The sequence below is a fragment of the Synchiropus splendidus genome, chromosome 9, assembly GCF_027744825.2.
Source record: "Synchiropus splendidus isolate RoL2022-P1 chromosome 9, RoL_Sspl_1.0, whole genome shotgun sequence".
NCBI classification, from domain to species: domain Eukaryota; kingdom Metazoa; phylum Chordata; class Actinopteri; order Syngnathiformes; family Callionymidae; genus Synchiropus; species Synchiropus splendidus.
Window position 1 is genome coordinate 20,420,956 of NC_071342.1, and position 18,567 is coordinate 20,439,522.

Genomic DNA, 18,567 nt, shown 5'->3' on the forward strand with positions numbered 1-18,567 from the left:
CACTGAATAACTAAGGACAGCTCCGTTTACCAACCCCTCGCCTATTGAAACGTCGTCATTTTACTCTATTGGAACACTCCAGCATCAGCAAGTAGCGTGGATTATGGCTGTTGTCGCCAACATGGAGTATAAAAGTACACTTGAAAAAAGTCCCTATTTGATGGGCTGGGAGTGAGAATGGCTTGATCAGCGCGTCACTGTGAATGGGATCCTGTTTGCTAGTGATGGGGTAGATTCGGTATCATGCAACAGCATTGTGTGGTTGAGGAAACATGATCGTAAGTTTCTGAGGTGACTAGATGTAGATGGTGCTCTTGGTTTAGAAGAGGTTTAGAGGTTTCATTGACTTAGTTGTTTAAATCCAAACATTATACAGCAGACAGCACCATCTGGTGGCCTCAAAACATCAGTACACCGTTTCATGAAACCTTATCTACTCTTCAATACTGTTCACCTACCTGATAAAGTAAACTAAAGGTGAAATAAGTTAAGAAATAAAACACCACAAACATTATTTTTGGGCACTTTCTTTTGCTTTACTGCTGTCTACATTTGAAACCTCCTGGTCTGTGGACTATACCTCAAAAACCGTTCAGGCTGTACACATTCAGTATCGTGGGATGCATTTTGCACATGGTTTTTCAGCTCATCTTTCCACAACACATGGACTGAGCTAGTGGGGATTTTATTTCTCTGCCTTTTTGGGTCACCTGTCCATCCAGGGGTAGACAGACAGACAGACAGACAGACAGACTCACAAACCCTCACGGATTACTTCACCAGTGCACGTTGACCTGAGGAGGCTACTACCGATGTGGGGCTACTACAGATAACTTGAAGGGGGGGTTTGTCAACTAAGAACAGCTGTGCCTTCACAAATCATGTTAGAGAAATCGACCTGCCGCAGGCGCACACGAGGCCTGATCTGCTCTTGAAAGAAGTCAGAAAGAGTCAGAGTTAACGAAGATCCGCTGCTCATTTGCACAAGTTTAAATAAACATGAAGCATATGCCACATTTGCAGCGATTTGGCAAGGAGTGCGATGCCAGAAGCAAGGGGAACTATTGTTCCACTCCCACATAAAACAACAGTCCAAACTCAAGGCGAGGACGAGGATGCTAGGATTCTCTAAGAATATGGTGTGAAACCAGGACATCTAAATGCGCCTGACTCAGCATTACAGGCCTCGCAAAGTGGTTTCTGGAGCATCATTTTGACAGAGAATCATGCGCGTCCAGCCATCTCAAGCTTTTATCTGGGGAAAAGTGAATGGTTTTAGTCAGAAGATGTTTGTTTGAAAGAGCCACCTTGTGTGTATTCAAGGCCAAACATACCTGAGCGGAAGCCATCAGAAACACAACTGTCTCTTCATGTCTACTGTACTCAGAGGCTTATGATCAGAACACGCTGCTGCAACTCACCAGTGAATCGAGGAACGCTTCATCTGTGCAACGAAAATGCCATTAGTCGACGCCACGTGGGGGTGAACGGCTCAGCTGGACGGACGTTTCAGGCAGACACAAACATGAAGAAGAAAATTAGCCTTCAAAATAAAGACATGTTGTCCACATGGGAGGGTCCGCAGTGTCTGGAGGAGGGTGTCAGACATGATCTAAAGCAATGATCATCCACAGAGGGAAGATACTGAGGAACATGTGAATATGTAAACTGGCCTTACAAGGGAGCAGGCGGGAAACAAATGACCCTTAAATCTCCACCTTGCTCATTGATCCATCCACCTTCTTCCAGCTCTCTGTCATGGAAACGTTGCTCTCCTGACAAACCTTCATGCTGGACTGTTACGTCAGGCCTTTGAGCACTTGAGCTCCTCCACCTGGCGAAGGCGGTCATCTCCAACGTCCTCCCTGCGAATGGTCTTCAGACCACTCCGCCAGGATTTGATTTCTTCTACCTCCAAAAATATCATCACAGCAGCATTAAAAGTTAATTTTGAGCTGGACTCACAAGCAGCGACAAGGAAAACCTGATGAATTATCAAAGACCCTCAAGAAGACGGCAACCAACCTTAATGTGGGGTCAGAGACCCCCAGACTGCTGGGATTTCCAATCCGCCGCACCGTCCTGTCATTTAATGTGAAGGCTTGCTTTGGCGTTGGCCTCACTCTTGAGTGTCACACGGCTGGACTCCATTGTCCCAATTTTTCAGCGTAAAGATCCACAAACACTATCCATTTTGAAGCGATCAAACAAGATCGCAGCTTTCGCTGAAGGTGGAGCGAGCTGCTGAAATATGAATGCAGCCTTCCGTCGCCCTCTCTTCAGCTCTTATTTTAAACATCTGGCGGCTGCTTCCAGCCTTCGAAGACGTTCTCTCCTGCAGGCTTCAGTCCGTGTAGATGACACAAGCAGCCGCTTTCATGAAAAATTTGGATTTTTGGATTCTCGTGTCGCTGTGAGGCACGTAAGACTCACAGCATATGTTGACACAAGCAGAGCCGTGCGGAATAAATGATGCACAACAAATGCGGATTTCGGTTGAAACATTAAGTCAAGTTAGCAGGAAATTCAAACCGTGAAAAATGAAGTTAAGGAAAGGCAAAGTGATTTTGGAGAGAGGGGGCAAATACAAAGCCTGAAGGCAATGAGACTGGGAACTTGCATCTCTCAACTGTGTCGTTCGGAAATATTTAGATTGAAGATGACAAAACTGTTCTCCTCTTTATTTCATCAAAAATAAGGCCCATAGTTCGGTGCTGCTTCAGTCCAACTTGACTTCTTTTCATGTGAATACATGTGTGCAGGAGCATGCTTGATAGCTGAGACTGTCAGAACTCAAGGACGTGTATTAGAACAATAATTACCCTTGAAAGTGGCGTCGCAGTTCAAGCTAACAACAGCTAGTCAGACTGATAATGTCGGAGGAGCAGTGGTAGCTATTGAAGCTGATTTGGTGCTGCTGTTCACTGATGAAGGGTGTGCAACCAGTTTTCATTGAGAGTCTGAGAACATTAGAATCAAAATGTGACGGAACAAGATGCCAACTTTTACACTGTTCTCAGATTTGTATATATATATATATATATATATATATATATATATATATATATATATATACAGCGGTACCTCGGTTCTCGACCACAATCCGTTCCAGACGGCCGTTCGAGAAGCGATTTGTTTGAAATCTGAATCGATTTTTCCCATTACAATGAATGGAAAAAGAAACAATGTGTTCCAAGCCTTAAAACAGGCTTCTGTAGGAGTGAATGTAGAGTGTGTGCTGCAGGTGCGCTGTTCCTCTATGTGTGTGGACGCTGCATGTGGGAGGGGTTGCCGAGTGAGTGAGGTCTCTCCAGAAGTGAAGAGGTGCCCGGTGCGTGTCCAGCTCTGAATGTGCGCTTCTGTGCAGTTTGGCTGTGACAAAGTCATAAACCAAGTCACGCTCTGTCCCAGACTCGCCTCATCCCTGTCCCAGCTCCAGCCCACAACAGGACATCAAACCCTGGAGTGAGCGCTCCAGCACCTCCCCTGTGACACTCTACCACGGTCCAGTGCGGAGACAGGAAAGGTTTTACACCTCAATATGAAGAAAAAACAGTCAGTAAATGTAGCTAACGGGACACGTCTGCATACAGAGGCTGCGTTATACACAATAACAAAGCGCGTTGTGGGTCAGCTGATCGGTCTGTGCACGTTAAGTTTTTTGGGGGCGTTCGAGTTCTGGATTTTCGTTTGAAATCTGAAGCAAAACAGTCTCGACATTGGATTTGTCCGGGACGTTCGAAAACCGAGGTGCCACTGCGTGTGTGTGTGTGTGTGTATATATATATATATATATATATATATATATATATATATATATATATATATATATATATATATATATATATATATATATATATATATATATTGTCAGCTGATTCTCCAAGTTTTCAGCAGACAGTTTGGTGTATTGGTATTCATTGTTTAAATGTCTTGCTCTATAGTGTTGCTTCTTTTGTCATCGATTTTTTTCCACTTATTTTTCCTGTTGTCTTGACAGTCAAGTGAAGCGTGAAGAAAAACAATGGAAACAAAACCGTTTAAAAAGTCACGTAAGAAAGACACAACTCCGCTGAAGTCGAAGACAAAATTGCAAAAGTTCTTGTTGACACGCTTTTCTTCAATGACGCTGCGCTGGAGACGCCGACATCAGGTGAGGAGCGGCGGTTCAGATGTGGGCGGGGCCTGTGGCCTGAGGTCCGCGGAGCATCATTGAGGAGAGGAGCACCTCGTCCCGATCGTCTGACAGCAGACTCCTCCCTCGCCGTCTCCCTCCGCCGCCGCTCCCCCCTCGCTCTCCTCGGAGTCTGCGCGCAGTCTCCGCTCGCGGCGCTCGCTCCGTGCCAGCAGGAGTTTTGAATAAACCAGGACGCCGGTGTCTGCTTTCAGATGAATCCGTGATGAGGCTGGACGAGAGGAGGGACGGACGCTTGGCTTCATCTGTGAGGAGCAGCGGCGGGCACAAGTGCGCTCACCACCACCACCATCATCATCACCATCGTCGCCAGCCGCATCTGGAGCTCCGGAGATAAACACGCTGGTGCGGACTCTTCCCCGAGAACGAGGTAACCCACGTTCCCCACTCTTATCTCACGCGCGTCTCCAGCGTCTGACAGGATCAGACCTTCATCCTCAGCGAATCCCCTCCACTAAGAACCGGATAAACAATGCAAAAATAACTTCACTATCCTTTAACCTTTAGTGAAGTTTCCTATTATTGAGGCAGACTCAGGTCAGTCAGCATCTCTGGAATATTCAAAGTTGGATATGAAAATGACAGGGCTGATGCTGGATTGTTATTCCCTCAACACCACATCCTTTTTTACCCGCCCCCCCAGACCTTCTAGGTGAAATTGCAACATCCCTGAATGAGCATCAGAGGATGCAAATTGCCACAGGGTGTGTGTTCCTCACCTTTAATTATAGTCAAGCGTGTGTGAGCTGCTGCTTCCCATGAAAACAAGGAGAGCGTCGACAAAACGATTTACCGGATATTATTACTAACACCAGTCAGGAGTTGTGTAACTGCTGCCACAAGAAAAAAAAAAAACAAAAAAAACGTAACTTCACTCATGTTTGTATTTTTAGATGGTGTTTTAATACATATTTAATAAAAAAAATTGTCGGAAAATTTTGAGGTAAAAAAGTTTCCCCTCAGAAGTTGGTGACTGCAAAGCTCAGGTAGATCATGGAAAAACATCTCTCATAACCTTGGTGTTAGCTGCTTAGGCAGGGAACTCCTCCGGTGCCCTGTAGCCTCTTCTCAAATGACCTTGCATGTGCAAAAAAGTGCAGAAATAGCTGCAGCATATCACTTAACCTGGGCTTTGTGTTCAGATCTGTCTAAAAAAAATCATGTTTTTATGGCCTTTGTAGAGTGATAGAAGTTCAGATGTTGAAAAACAATCCGGCTAGGATGTTTTTTTTTCACACAAAAATATCTTGAATTTTACTATTGGCTCTCACCCTGTGCTGCTGAGATCCTTCATCTTTTTTATGTGAAAAATGATGGATGGATGGATGGAGATTTGACTCCTCCTCAGGTGGAGTACCAGGGCTTTATTCATGAGTGGGTACAACCAGTGCTCCTTCTCTTGAGGCGGCTCAGGCATCTTTGTCAGGGTGTTAAATCTGCAGAGATCAGCTGGTAAAACCTCCGTTTTCCTCCCAGAGGTGTATAAAAGCGCGGACTGGTGTTTGTCGGCTGCTGCCCCCACGATCCGTGGAAGTTGTATCGTGTCGAATTGTTGCGATTTCCCTGTCTAAACTGACTCACAGGACCTGCTGAAAGGTTGAGTCTCTCACTCTCCATGACTCCGAACGATCAAGCGAAGGACTCGCTCTTAATGAAAATCCGAGGGAGTTTTAGCAATCAGCATTCATTTGCAAAGCGTCGAAAGAGTCGTTAAGTGTGAACTTTTGGGGAAAATGGAAAAACAATGTGACGACAAAAGGGCAACGGTTCAGCGCTGGAGTCTCGTTATTTTCATACCCCAGTGGTCCCGGTGAATGGTGTTTATCGGAGGCTGAACTAGGACGGGGACGCTTGTTTGTCCTGGAAAGAAAAGTGCAGCTGGCGTTTGAGATTCTGCTGGTTCAGACGACGGCGATGTTATGTTCGGGGGTGCGAGGTGATGTCAGGCTGCGGGCAGATGTGGGGTCGCAGGGAATGCTCTTGTTATGAGGAGCTGAGAACCAGGGTTCCTCTCTGCTGGACTACATCCTGGCTTCTTCTGCTGGAGGGAATACAGCACGATGTCACGGCGGCGCCCGCGGTCAAATACATCCTGCTGGTCACTGTTTCACAAATTGAGATGCAAGGTTTTATCAGTGTTGGATTTTCACGTCAGAAGTCACCACAGGAAACGCGCTGAGAAAATAAACAGATTACTGTATCAAATAAATGTTTATTTAATGTAGCCCCTGGATATCGATCTGACTGTGCCCTGCTACTCCGCTCTAATCTAAGCAAGAGTTCCAGAACGTTTTCCCCGCCATCTGAAGATTTACCTTAGCCACGCAAGGTCTCAGTTGGCCTCCACGTCCACGACAAACAGGCGGTTTTAGGCATCAAAAACCACCCAGTATGGACAGATTTAAAAACTGTTGACCCCAGATGATGTCAACGCCCTCCGTCTCCATATCTTACGAAACACGCACATCAAAACTGACCCATGAGAATCAACCTCAACCTTCTCGTCAGTGTACGTCAATGTCTTTGAGTTTGCGAGACATGCTTGTGTTTTTTTACAGCGCCACACACAGGCCTGGCAGGTGCACTGCATCGCTTTTTCCAGAAATGACAGTGAGTCTCCTCCAAAAGACAAGATACTTTTTTTAGTACTGCATATTGCAGACCTGGGCAAAGTGTGGCGCGAGGGCCATATGCGGCCCGATGCCTGTGTTTACGTGGCCTGATAGCATGTTCTTGTTTTAAGACTAAAATTTTCTTCTTTTCATTGGCCATTTTGTGTTTTTCTTCTTCCTCAAAATACATTGAAAGAATACTGAAAAAAAAAAAATATATATATATATTTGAAATTAATTGTCTGTTCCATAGTTGATTTATATTAAATATAAGTGCATATAATATGAAATATTTCAAGTGGTATCATGGCATATTTACATTTCTTAATATCCTTACTTACATTTAATCTTCTTATGTTTTGTCCTAGTTACTTAAGTATATATTTTGTATATTTTTCCGTCATGTTTTGCCGTCATTGCTGTCTTTCTTTTGATGATGGCCCCTCACAACCCTTACAGTTTCTCATGTGGCCCTTTAGGAAATTTAATTTCCCACCTTTGGTACATAGAGCATGTAGCCGTCTACTCTGACTCTTACTCGTATACTTGTATGTTCAACACTTATTCCGATATACTGAGTTGACAACAATAAAGTTGGCAAGCAAATCAATACAGTCCAGTTCCCCAAGGTGACTTGTTACAACGAAGAAAAAGATGTGTTGTGTGATTCACTTTTCATGTGACGGAGCCAATGTTAGCTGCTTCTCTCTTCATACACAGTGACTTTTCAGTTCCCTCACCGACTCTATAGAGGTTTACGTACACTCTTCTCCCGGTCCTGTCCAACCCAAATAATGTATGTTAATGAAAAGAAACTTAAAAATATTTAAATCAAAGTGGTGAAAGTGGTTGACAGACTGGATAGCTAGAGAGTTGGGGCCCAAACCTGCGGCCCGTGGGCCATTCGTGGTCCTTAGGATGCACGTCAACGGCCCACCGCTGGATACCCAATTTCAGCATGGGTTAGGCTGCTTGGATGCTTAGATGGCACGTGCACAGACATTTGGGGGGCAGGTGCTCAAGCCAGAAAAAAAGGGCAGCTAGCGCAAAAGTTGTTATTGTTGATAATGTTGTTGCTGGGTTGGTCAGTTAAACTCCAAATTTATAGATCCCTCTCATGTGTTGGAATAATGGTCCCAGAGCATGTCCCATTCAACATAAGGCTGCAGGAAAGTTCAACATATCTTAGCATGAGCCAGTTTAAAGGTTCAAACTAAAAAAAGCCAAGCAGATGCCAATAAATCGTGCGATGCTGGCGAGGGGGAAGACATGAAGGTGGCATGAAATAAGTACCCCAAAAGACATCACACGAGATTTAGGTGGAATTGATGAGATAGTCATTTTTTTTTACACAAGAATTTATGAATGAAAAATAAAAATGTTGGACAGGGGACACTTTCCTCTTGCAGGGCAAAGGGCTGATGCTTGAGCCTTGACGGTCGGTTGGTGAGATTTGTGTGTTGTATTTTATTCTCCTTTACCAATCCAGCAAACCGCGACCTATTTAGAACACCACCGTTCTTGCAAAAAATCCAAACGTTTCCAAACACTGGACCGCAGTGATCCTTCCCCGCTCCACTGCTTCCACTCCGCCGTCAGCCATGCTGTTCTGTTTTCCGCCTGAAGCGAAACGATGGTGTCTCACGCAGGCCGACTCAATCGACTAACGCTTTATCATTATTAAACTGCAGAAAAACACATTCATGTAAAGTCTGCTGTGATGACACGTAGCCAATGTACTATAATACAGACAACAATTATGTATTGAAGATGGGGAAAATAAGAGAAATGAGGTGATGGAAAAACCCAGAGAGATCCCTCCCTCCTCCAGTCTAAGTCTTCGCTGCTTTTTCACCCTGGTGACTCAAGTTTCAGACGTCTACGTAAAAGCTCCCAGCACCAGTGGAATCATTAGTGTCTGAAAAGTAGGAGCTACATTTGTAAAGACAGTTCTACAGCTGAACTTTTGGCGGTCTTGTTCACGTGTGAGGGAAACAGGTGGATCAGCACAGTGTCTCCATCAGTAAAGACCAAGGTTTACCTCCTCTATGTAACCAGCTGTGGTTAGTGACTGACCCAACAAGATCACAGATATACAGCCTTCAGGGATGAGTTTTCTCTGCAGGGCGTCTGGCTTCTCTCTCCGTCCAAAACAGCCACAAAGTGCTGCTCCTCCGCCTTGAGATTTTGGAAAATGTTGCGCTAAGATAAAGTGAGAGCAACAGCTGAGTGCCTCTTTTGTTTCCTCGTGTTTCTGCAAAAAAAAAAAAAAAAAAAACTCGAGAACTCATATATTACACCCCTCACTAGACAATAGATTAATTACTCCACTGTTCAAAGCAGAGTAAGACTTCACTGGCTGAGAAAGAAATTGTGGAAAAATCTCACTTTTGTATCCATGACTCACTACAAATGTAGTCATTCACAGTAACTTCAAGTCACTCTTGCGAGTAGATTTGAAGGCGAGAACAAAAGCACCTCCTCCTTTCTTCATTCAGTCCTAATTCGGGTTTGGGAACTAACAAAAGAGCGGCGTTAATATTTGATGAAGTTTTATTTGTGAACATTAAAAAGCTGCGCTCATGAGACACCTCATTAAAGATGCAAATAGATATTTATTTCCTGGTTTTGATTCGGGTGTTTGTTAGCGTCTCCCCCCGTGGAGCGCTATCATGAAAGGACCAGAGTTTCTCCACTTGATACAATCTCACGGTCATGATTTTCTTTTTACTGCTGATGAAAATATTTTTTTTCCAGCGAAATAGGAATTTGCGTTTGTTATCGTCTGCTTTGATCAAAAGGGGGGGAAGAGTGGCTTTAGGAGCAGTGAGCAGAATCTTGATCGGCAAACCTCGGGGTCAAGTATATACAGCTTGTTGCAGTCTGTTCTGACTCTTTCGCTTATATATATATGAATGTTCTCTGGACATATATTTAACACTGGGGGAGTTATCGTCTTCAAAATTCTGATTTACTGAATTAACAACAGTAAAGTTAGTGAGCAAAACAATAAGGTCCCGGGTTCAAATCTCCCTTTGGGCTCCACTGATAACTTCTCCCACTCTTTCAAAATGACTTGTTTGCACAATGCAAGACTGGGGGCAAGAGCTTCAGCTCTGAGCAGAACTTGGTTCTCTGGGTCTGCTGCTTTCAGAGCCACAATAAGATGCAAAATCGACTTGGTACACTAGAAGTGCACTTGGTAAACTAGGAAGTCCAAAATAGACTTGTAAACAAGGAATTTAAAATTGACTTGGGTAACTCGGAAACCCAAAAATGGGAGGTGAGAAACTAGAAAAACTCAAATATAGACAAAATAGATTTCATGAACTAGGAAGACCCAAACTGACCTGGTAAACAAGGGAGTTTGAAATATATCCAGCAAACCATAAAGTTCAGAAAACACCTAAACTTGGAAACTCCAAAATAGACTGAGTTTAAGGACGGTCAAAATAGACTTGGCAAATGAGAAAGTTCCGAATGAAATGGGTCAGCCAGGAAGTCCTGAGACAGACTGGGTGAACCTGGGAAGTCCAGGCAGACTCTGTCAAAACCAAGAGTCAGGGAAGACTTGGTAAACTCACAACATAAGGGTGGTAAACTAGGAGGGTCCCCACCCCCAAAAAAACAACTACAACAAAGAAAAGCAGAACGGAATGCATCCAAACAAGGAGTGGTAGAAAAACAATGAAGCAAAGGGGACAGTTTTGACATTGACTGAATTGGTGTCAATAAAAACACTAGTCTTTAAGCATGACAAGTAAATCTCTCTCCAATCTGCAGCTGTCCTCACGCGACCCGTCTCTTCATTTGTCCGCCAAAATCAGTCATTGTGATGTTTCTTTCGGGATTCTTCCGTGAAAGACTCGCCAAAAACCGTCATGTCCACCTCCATGATGTGTTGTGTGTTATCCGTTTGTTTCGATGTTTCCACGTTGAACAACTTGAAAGCATTTGAGCCGAGGGATTTTATCGCAACATCCTTTGGCCCCGATGGCAGCAACACACAACAAGTTCATGACAGCAGTTAATTAAACTCTTTGTGACCGTACTGACTCGTAAATGCGACTGACCACGGGGAGTTCATCTGTCGAGACGGTTTCTTTTGAGGTCTCTCTGTTTTCATTTGGCACAGAGGAAGCCAATAAGTGGAGAGCAGATCAGTTCATTGAACAGAATAACTCCTGCCTTCAATCACGCCGCGTCTGTCTGCAACACATTTCGTGATTCGTAAGCTAATAATTAGCCGGATCCCGGCAAAACAAGGAAGAAAGTGGGGGATCCAGATCCGCCCGGCTCTGTTCATCTATTCGTCATTTCTCTTTGATAAAGCCAAACATGAGCGATAAAAGCTGACGGCTCGGCAAAGTGCCTTTATTTTCAGACTGCAGTGTTGTGGAGCTGGAGTCATGAATCTTGGATTTTGCTCTCATGATATCGGCTCCTTCCGAGTCTTCCGTGTGTTTAAATAATAATCAGCGCAGCTCTGCGTTTCTGCGCACAAAAGCGAGGAAGGATCCAACCAGCCAATGGAGTTCTTCTTAATTAGACGAGTTCTTGTCCAGGAGTGTTGTATTCTTTTCTAATGACAAAAGGAAGTTGGATTAAACACAGGCTACTGCAGGAAGAGTTTCAACTCCAGTCTTTTGAAGACTGTGCTGTGCAACTATTGAGGGGAATAAATACTTTTTTAATAGCAATATTCTGACGATTTTCTTACTGTGTTTGTATCCGAGCTACAGCACATGTGCTCAGGTGTTCAGGAGACCAAGTCAGAGAGGCTAGATGGAGATGGTTTGGACATGTACAGAGGAGAGAGAGTCAGTACATTGGTAGATGAAGATGTTGAGGTTGGAACTGCCAGGCAGAAGGTGGAGAGGAAGGCCAAAGAGGAGATTGATGGAGGTGGTGAAGGAGGACATGAGGTCTGTAGGTTTGAGAGAAGAGGAAGCAGAGGACAGGGAGAGACGGAGGAAGATGATCCACTGTGGCCAAAGGAAAAGGAAAAGAAGAAAAAGAAGCAAGAAGTAGAAGGACTTTGGAACTGCCAGGCAGAAGGTGGAGAGGAAGGCCAAAGAGGAGATGGATGGAGGTGCTGAAGGAGGACATGAGGTTTGTAGGTTTGAGAGAAGAGGAAGCAGAGGACAGGGGGAGATGGAGGAAGATGATCCGCTGTTGTGACCCCTGAAGGGAGAAGCCGAAAGAAAAAGATTTGTTGTCTCCAGATGTACATCCAGTCAAATGCACACCTCCTCCTGCCAGCGGTGTTGACTTGTGTTGTGCCACCATTTATGCTGAAACACGCTCCATGTTTCTTTGTTGCAGCCGTGACTGGTGTGTTTCGATCATATTTTGTTATTCTGGGGAACAAAGTTGGTCAAGCCGGGCTTCTTTTACTCGCCATGGTTCCAGCTTTGCTCTGACTCATTTACCATATGTGCACCTTTGTTGTTTGATAGATGCTTGATATTGTGAAATGACATTGTTGTCAAAAGCCTATTGATGGTTCTACGGTCGACTATATGTAGCATACTGTTCACCTCTATGATATGACAGATATGACAGACTCCAGAGATTCATCAACATTACTTAGTCAGAATTGATTCCTGCCCAGTCAAATGGACCGGTGAATGTGTGCTTGATGTAGATTCAAACTTACGTTGTGAGAGACAAGGCTAAATGTCGAGTTGCTGAAGTTGTTTTGTCTCGACACAATCTCCTTGAGTCAATTTGGAGTCTTAAGACGAATGTGTCGTGGAAGTTTGGAGCCCTCTGCTGAGCCCCAGTGCTACTACAAATATAAAACTTGACGTGGTTTGCAAGGACTCAGAAGTCAGGGTGTCAGCTGTGTTGTTGGGGTCTGCAAATAGTCAAATGAAAAATAAATAAATAAATAAATACCAATAATAAATAAATACACATGTCATGTCTATGTACATTTTAATGTTAGGTTTTGAAGCATCTTGAAGCAGCTGTCATGAAAACAACAGAAACTACTCATTATTTAAACGGTTAACTGACATTAAAAAAAAAGAAAAATTATTTTATTCAAAATTAGAGTGTCATTAAAAGAAGACAAAAACAGTTACCACTCAACAAAAGTAAAAAAAAAATGTCGTCTCAGTGCACTGACCTCAAGTCGCATCATGCCATGTTGGGATGGGCGGGCTTGGTGGCGAAATGGACGAGCTGACTCAGCAATTCTCAGCCAATGTTCCAGAAACACCACTGAATGACCCATTATACACATTAGTGCGATACTTGTACTCAATTTTGATTTCTGTCACGGTATCAGAGCTCGCTCCCGAGACAGAATGCCCTTACTTCATCTCCAACCAACACATTTTCCCTTTTCAACATCAACAGTCAGATTCAGAACACAGCAACCTCCGGTGGCCAAGGAGGGGCGGAGTGTCCAAGCAGCCTGCGAGTCTTTTATTGAGAAAGAGGGTCAATAGTCATGACTGGAAAGGGACTTTCTGTGACCGTTGGGTGTGATCTGCTGAATTGTTGTCATGGACTGTGTTGCTCATTTTCACCACGTCATTCAGGCGTTTGTGTCGGACCTTGACTCTGACCAGTCACAGCAGATGCCGTGCTCCTGTTGTCCGCTTCCAGCCGGCAACTTATGAGGCCGATTTCACTCTGACTGAACTGAGCTGGACTCCTACCATAAAGTATGACTCTGTCTTGTTGCCGTGACAACCTGCCTCATCAGGCCCTGCCTCCGCAGACCTCTGGTGAAATAAAAGCTGTCAGCTATCATGCGCGCCATGATTGACTTTGATCAGAGCTAATGATCGCCCTGTCCGTCTCAACGCTGCGTGACTCACTTCATTATGCTCCCAGCGCCGCGCGGAACCCGTCACAATCCGAGCCCAGCACTTAATCCGGTTGGCTTCCTTCATTTTGAGGTATTTACACCCAAATATGATCACTCATCTTGCATTGTGACGCTCATGTCATCCAGACTTGCCCCGGAGACTCGGCTCCTCTTCCGACGCCCCCTTCACACTGCGCTCCCGAATCGGCCTGGTGGGGGGGGGAAGTTAGAGGTGCAGCAGCAACTTCAGGCTCACTCCCATTCCTGCTCACTGTAGTGCGCGTGTATCAGAGGGCTTTTGGATTCCACCTCCTCCACCATTCATCTTTCATGATGTGGTACTAAACAGCCGAGAGAAGACCGGGACCTCTTCACTCCAGTTCCTCCTTCATAAATAATAGATACCGCTCTGTATTTTTACAGTGCCGAGGCATAACTAGGCTAGTGCTTAGATTTGCATATTTGTGCCGAATTCCATAATTCATGAGAGCAGCACAGGCAGTTGTTGGGTTTAACTGAAAAGACACCCTGGATCATACGGATGGCCACCGTTCCCCATTATTGGGAGACACTTGACAGCTCCATTTCCATTCAGGAACCCCTGAGCTACACCCCGGGGAATGCTGCCACAATCTGTCCGGGAACAAGATGCTTTGGAACTTAAAAGAAGAAGGAGGTGGGAAGGGTCCAGTGTGGTGGCCGTGCTGGTAATCTCCCTTATTATCACCACGCTGCTTCATCATCGAGGTTCTTGTGTTCTGTGTGTCTGATTCTCAGTGGTGGGTCACAGCCCAAAAGTGGGTCACAAGCCTGTGCAAAACTAAACTGCTTTTATTTTGAAGGACAGGCTTAAATAAGAGCTGCTACACCTTCCGAAAAGTGATGTCTTTTTAAAGATGAAATATCACATGAGCAAATGTATTCAAATGAAGTGGAAACATCACAAAAAATGGATAACAGATTTACTTCTCATGGTTAAAAACTAGTTTTATTTGTCAAAACTTTTCTTTTTACTTCATTGTTTCACTGCCACAGTTACAAAAAATCCTGGAAAAACCAAAGGGTACAGTTTATTTATCCAAGAAATACACCAATCTACAGATGTAATAAAGAAAGCTGCTAACTTATGTACTTATACTGGAACAATCTTTCTGCCTGAGACAGCTACTACTGTGGCTGATGTTCAGCTGCGTGTACAGTGTAGTTGAGATCTGTGGGTCTGAACTGGAGTACACGCATCTGAGTCACAACTCTACCAGAGGCCCTTCCTCATCATTGGGGATGACAAAAATATCCATATCAATCATAAAATGCTATAAAATATCAAGCTCTGATACAAATTTCAAGGGTATTGGTACTGTGTGTGTACACGCAGCCTCGCTGCGCGCCCTCAGCAGAGTACAGCTGCGGTCATCCTGTCAGCTTCTGACAGGTTGGAATCCGTAGATGCCATTAGCTCGTTCCTTTCTGAGTGAAAATGTAAATAAAAACTGTTTTTGTGGCTTTTAAGATTTTTTTTTTTTTTACCCCCTTGGTATTGAAAATGGTTTAGAAAACTTTCCCCGAGTATCAATATCAAATTTGTAGTAGTAGCTTGTCGTAGCGCCTTAAATCGGTCCAGTTGAGAGTTTTAATGTTCATGTTTTTCACTGTCTAAAACGTTTTGTCACGTTGGCTGTGTGGCTTGGTGGTGCTTCTGCAGTCTCTAGCTTCTTAGCTCAACACATCATGACCTCTACTCTACTATCTCCAATCATTCAGACAGGCTCATCCACTTTCCCTACTCTGTTCCCTTCAGTTATCTTACCACAAACAATCTGGTCCCTACACTTCCCATTATCTCCTATTGTTCACAGAGGTACCGCTGCACGTGCCAATGTGAGGAGAGGCTGTTAAATGTGAGCGTCTTGTTGGCGCGCTTGTGTATGTGTTAGTGAAACAGGATGTTACAGATTTGCAGATGAGGCATGTTCTCTTCATTTGTTGAGTCGCGAAGAGAGGATCGCTTCTCTTCAGATCCCTTTATCTAACAACAAAAGCGACCGAGATCATGCTTTAGACCACATGCAGAAGTGGTCTAAGCAGAAACATGATCACGGCGCGCTCCCTCTCCCAACAACACAATACATGAGGAACATGCTGAAGTGCCGATGCAGCGAGAGACAATGACTCCTTCTCCACACGTTTCATCTGCCGCTATTTCATCAAGAGGTTCAAGGAAGCCTGACACCGCCATCATCACCGAGTGTCATGAAGTAGATTTGTCATTTCAAGTGAAGACGGCCGAGTTATTTATTCATTACCTTTGTTCTGGGCCGGCTTCGGATGAGCGGACGTGTTTCTCATTATCGGTGATTGTGCGTCAGCCGATCTTTTTTTTTTTTTCTTTCTATATGGCTCGTGTTATATTTGGCAGGTGAATGATATCTATAGAGTCGAGCTGTGACCCTTCCTGTGGAGGTGATTTCAAGTTTGAATCACACCTTCCTCCGTGTCAAGCGATATGTTTGAACGCTTGTGTTTGCACAAAAACATATCACTATATTAGGCAACAAAATTTCGGTCTGTGGCCTCCGGTTTCCAAACACAAACTATATGTCCAAAAATAAATAAATATAAGATAAATACTCATCAGGAAGATGTAGAAATAAACAAATAAACGGACAAACTGACAACAGTATATATATATTTTTTTTAAATAATAGCGTCTAGTATTATATGCTTGGTAAAAGTGTAACAAAAAAAGGGGGCGTTATCTAAGGCGCCTTTCCACTTGGTGGTGTCATGTAAGTCAAGGCTTGGAGGCTTCAAGTTCATGATGTCATTGCGTGAAGGCGTAATATACATGACGTCGTTGCTTGGAAGCTTAACGTATGCAGCAACCTTAAGGGCAGGAGAAGGTGAGAGGAGTCATTGGTCGGAAGCAGAGGAAGCGTAAAATGTCATCGCTTAAGGGTTTAATTCAGTAACGTCAGTGCTTGCTAGCATAGGATGAGCATTGTGATAGGACGACCATTCCCTTGAACAGAAAGAAATGTTGCGTTTATGCCAGATTTTTTATTTTTATTTTGTCATATATTTACGCTCACTGATATTGTAAATGTTACACATGTGTTTAGCACAGGCTTTTAGCTAGGAGGGCATCTGGGCGTCTGCAAAAACATTCTCGACCGTATCTTGGGTCGAGAATCGAGCGTCCATTTTTTCATGTTTTGCAGACGCCCTGACGCCCTGCTAGCTAACAGCCTGGTTTAGCATGTCTTGGAGTACTGGAGAATAAACCCCAGTGGCTCCAAATGCGTTCTCTAACTGCTTGCTTGATTTCCTAACACTAGCGATGTCGGAACTTGGACGCAGGCGTCTTATTGCTGCTTTAGAGCGCAGCAATTTGCCGCTTAGCTATTGTTAGTGTCATTGATCGGATTGAATTATTATCATCTACCGCAGGTGAAACTGAGTAGTAGCATGATGCGAGTGGTGTTTTGAGAATCAATACCATCGGAGGTTACACATGACCATTGTCACTGAATAAACCTGCAATGTGAGTATCTTTATCGATGGGGACATCATTGTCTGGAGACGAAACCTGAGCAGTGTCGTGAGTTTGCTCCATTAATTCAGTACAGAGGCAAAACATTGGCGGGTGCCACAGCAAGAGAGGCGCTGTCATTGCTCAGCTTTGTCACCTCGGTGAAAGCATTGCTTGGAACGCAAGCAGCCACACTATTTGGCAGCGGTGTTTGGCTCAATGGTGCGACTCAAACAAGGTCATTGTTTGGCAGCGTGACACCATTGGTTTGAATGTCAGTCAGTGTTAGTAACGTTATTGCATTGAGAGAATTGACTCTGCGTCACAAAACCTTATTGGTTGGCAACAGAACACATTGATGATGATAAAACGACAACAACAAAATATGTAATTCTGCATCTCAAGGACGAGTTGACATATATTTTTTTTCATTTTCCTGGCTCTAAACAAGAAACAAGACTATCTGGTGACACTATGTTAAACTGGGTGTAAACATAGTGTCGCGCGTCAGCTGACCTCTGGGCTGCTGCGATGGACGCCACTCGCCGTGTCGAACCTTTTCAGTCCAAAAATGAAAGTTAATCTTTCAACACATCGATTATAGGTTATCGTGGTCGACACCACCAGATGCATCTCGGGGCTCACACGCTTCCACTGTAAGCACTTAGGAGAGAAACTGACACCCTGGTTTTGACCTTCAGCTGGAGCGCATTATTCCCTGTGAAGCTTAAGCAGTTGTCAAAGCCAATGACCAAAAGGTCAGGTAGGAACACTGTTAAGAACATGTCAGGGGTGGAGAGCCTTCTGGACCAGAGGTGGGCACAGTGCAGCGCGAGGTCCACATGATTTTTGATATCTGGCGCTTATTGAGGTCAAAGCAAAAAAAGCAAATAAATGGATAGCTATTAAAGTAGTTAAATATATTGAAAAAAATACTTTGAATGTGCTGTCCATTGTGATGTTACCAAGATAGTCACCTCTCAAAAAGATTGTCCGATATTTATGAATAATAAAAGCCCAATTTTCACCCAGTTTTAGATATCAGTAACAAAGTAAAATGCAAGACTTCGTCTTTTGTCCTTTGGAAATTCAACTGCCCACCGCTGCTCTGGACACATGCGGATAAAGTCCCAATGTTTGGATACAGTGCTGCAAATACATTGTGATTTACACAGCTGCAGTCTACACCTATAACAACTTTGGCAGCTGTGTGTCCCTTGTTTTCTTTGAGATGAGATACATGTATATAAGGACGACTAGATGTCACGGATCAGAGACGGTAGATGAGAGGACATCAGAGGCCCAGGAACAGTGCTTTTACCACAATGGTCACGATACGCAAGTGTCAGCAACCGAGGTGTCGGAGCATCACACATCTGATTGGATTACCGGTGTCTGTAGCTCAAGT

General features: G+C 44.2%; 1 protein-coding gene across 1 annotated transcript in view; it reads left to right on the forward strand.

Moving 5' to 3' along the window:
• The first annotated feature begins 4,338 nt into the window (after positions 1-4,338).
• The window catches only part of hs3st1l1 (heparan sulfate (glucosamine) 3-O-sulfotransferase 1-like1), a 36,932-nt gene continuing 22,703 nt past the window's right edge, over positions 4,339-18,567 (forward strand). The window contains exon 1 of the mRNA XM_053875229.1: positions 4,339-4,565. The gene's annotated coding sequence lies outside the window, so the exon portion shown is untranslated. The remainder of the gene's footprint in view (positions 4,566-18,567) is intronic.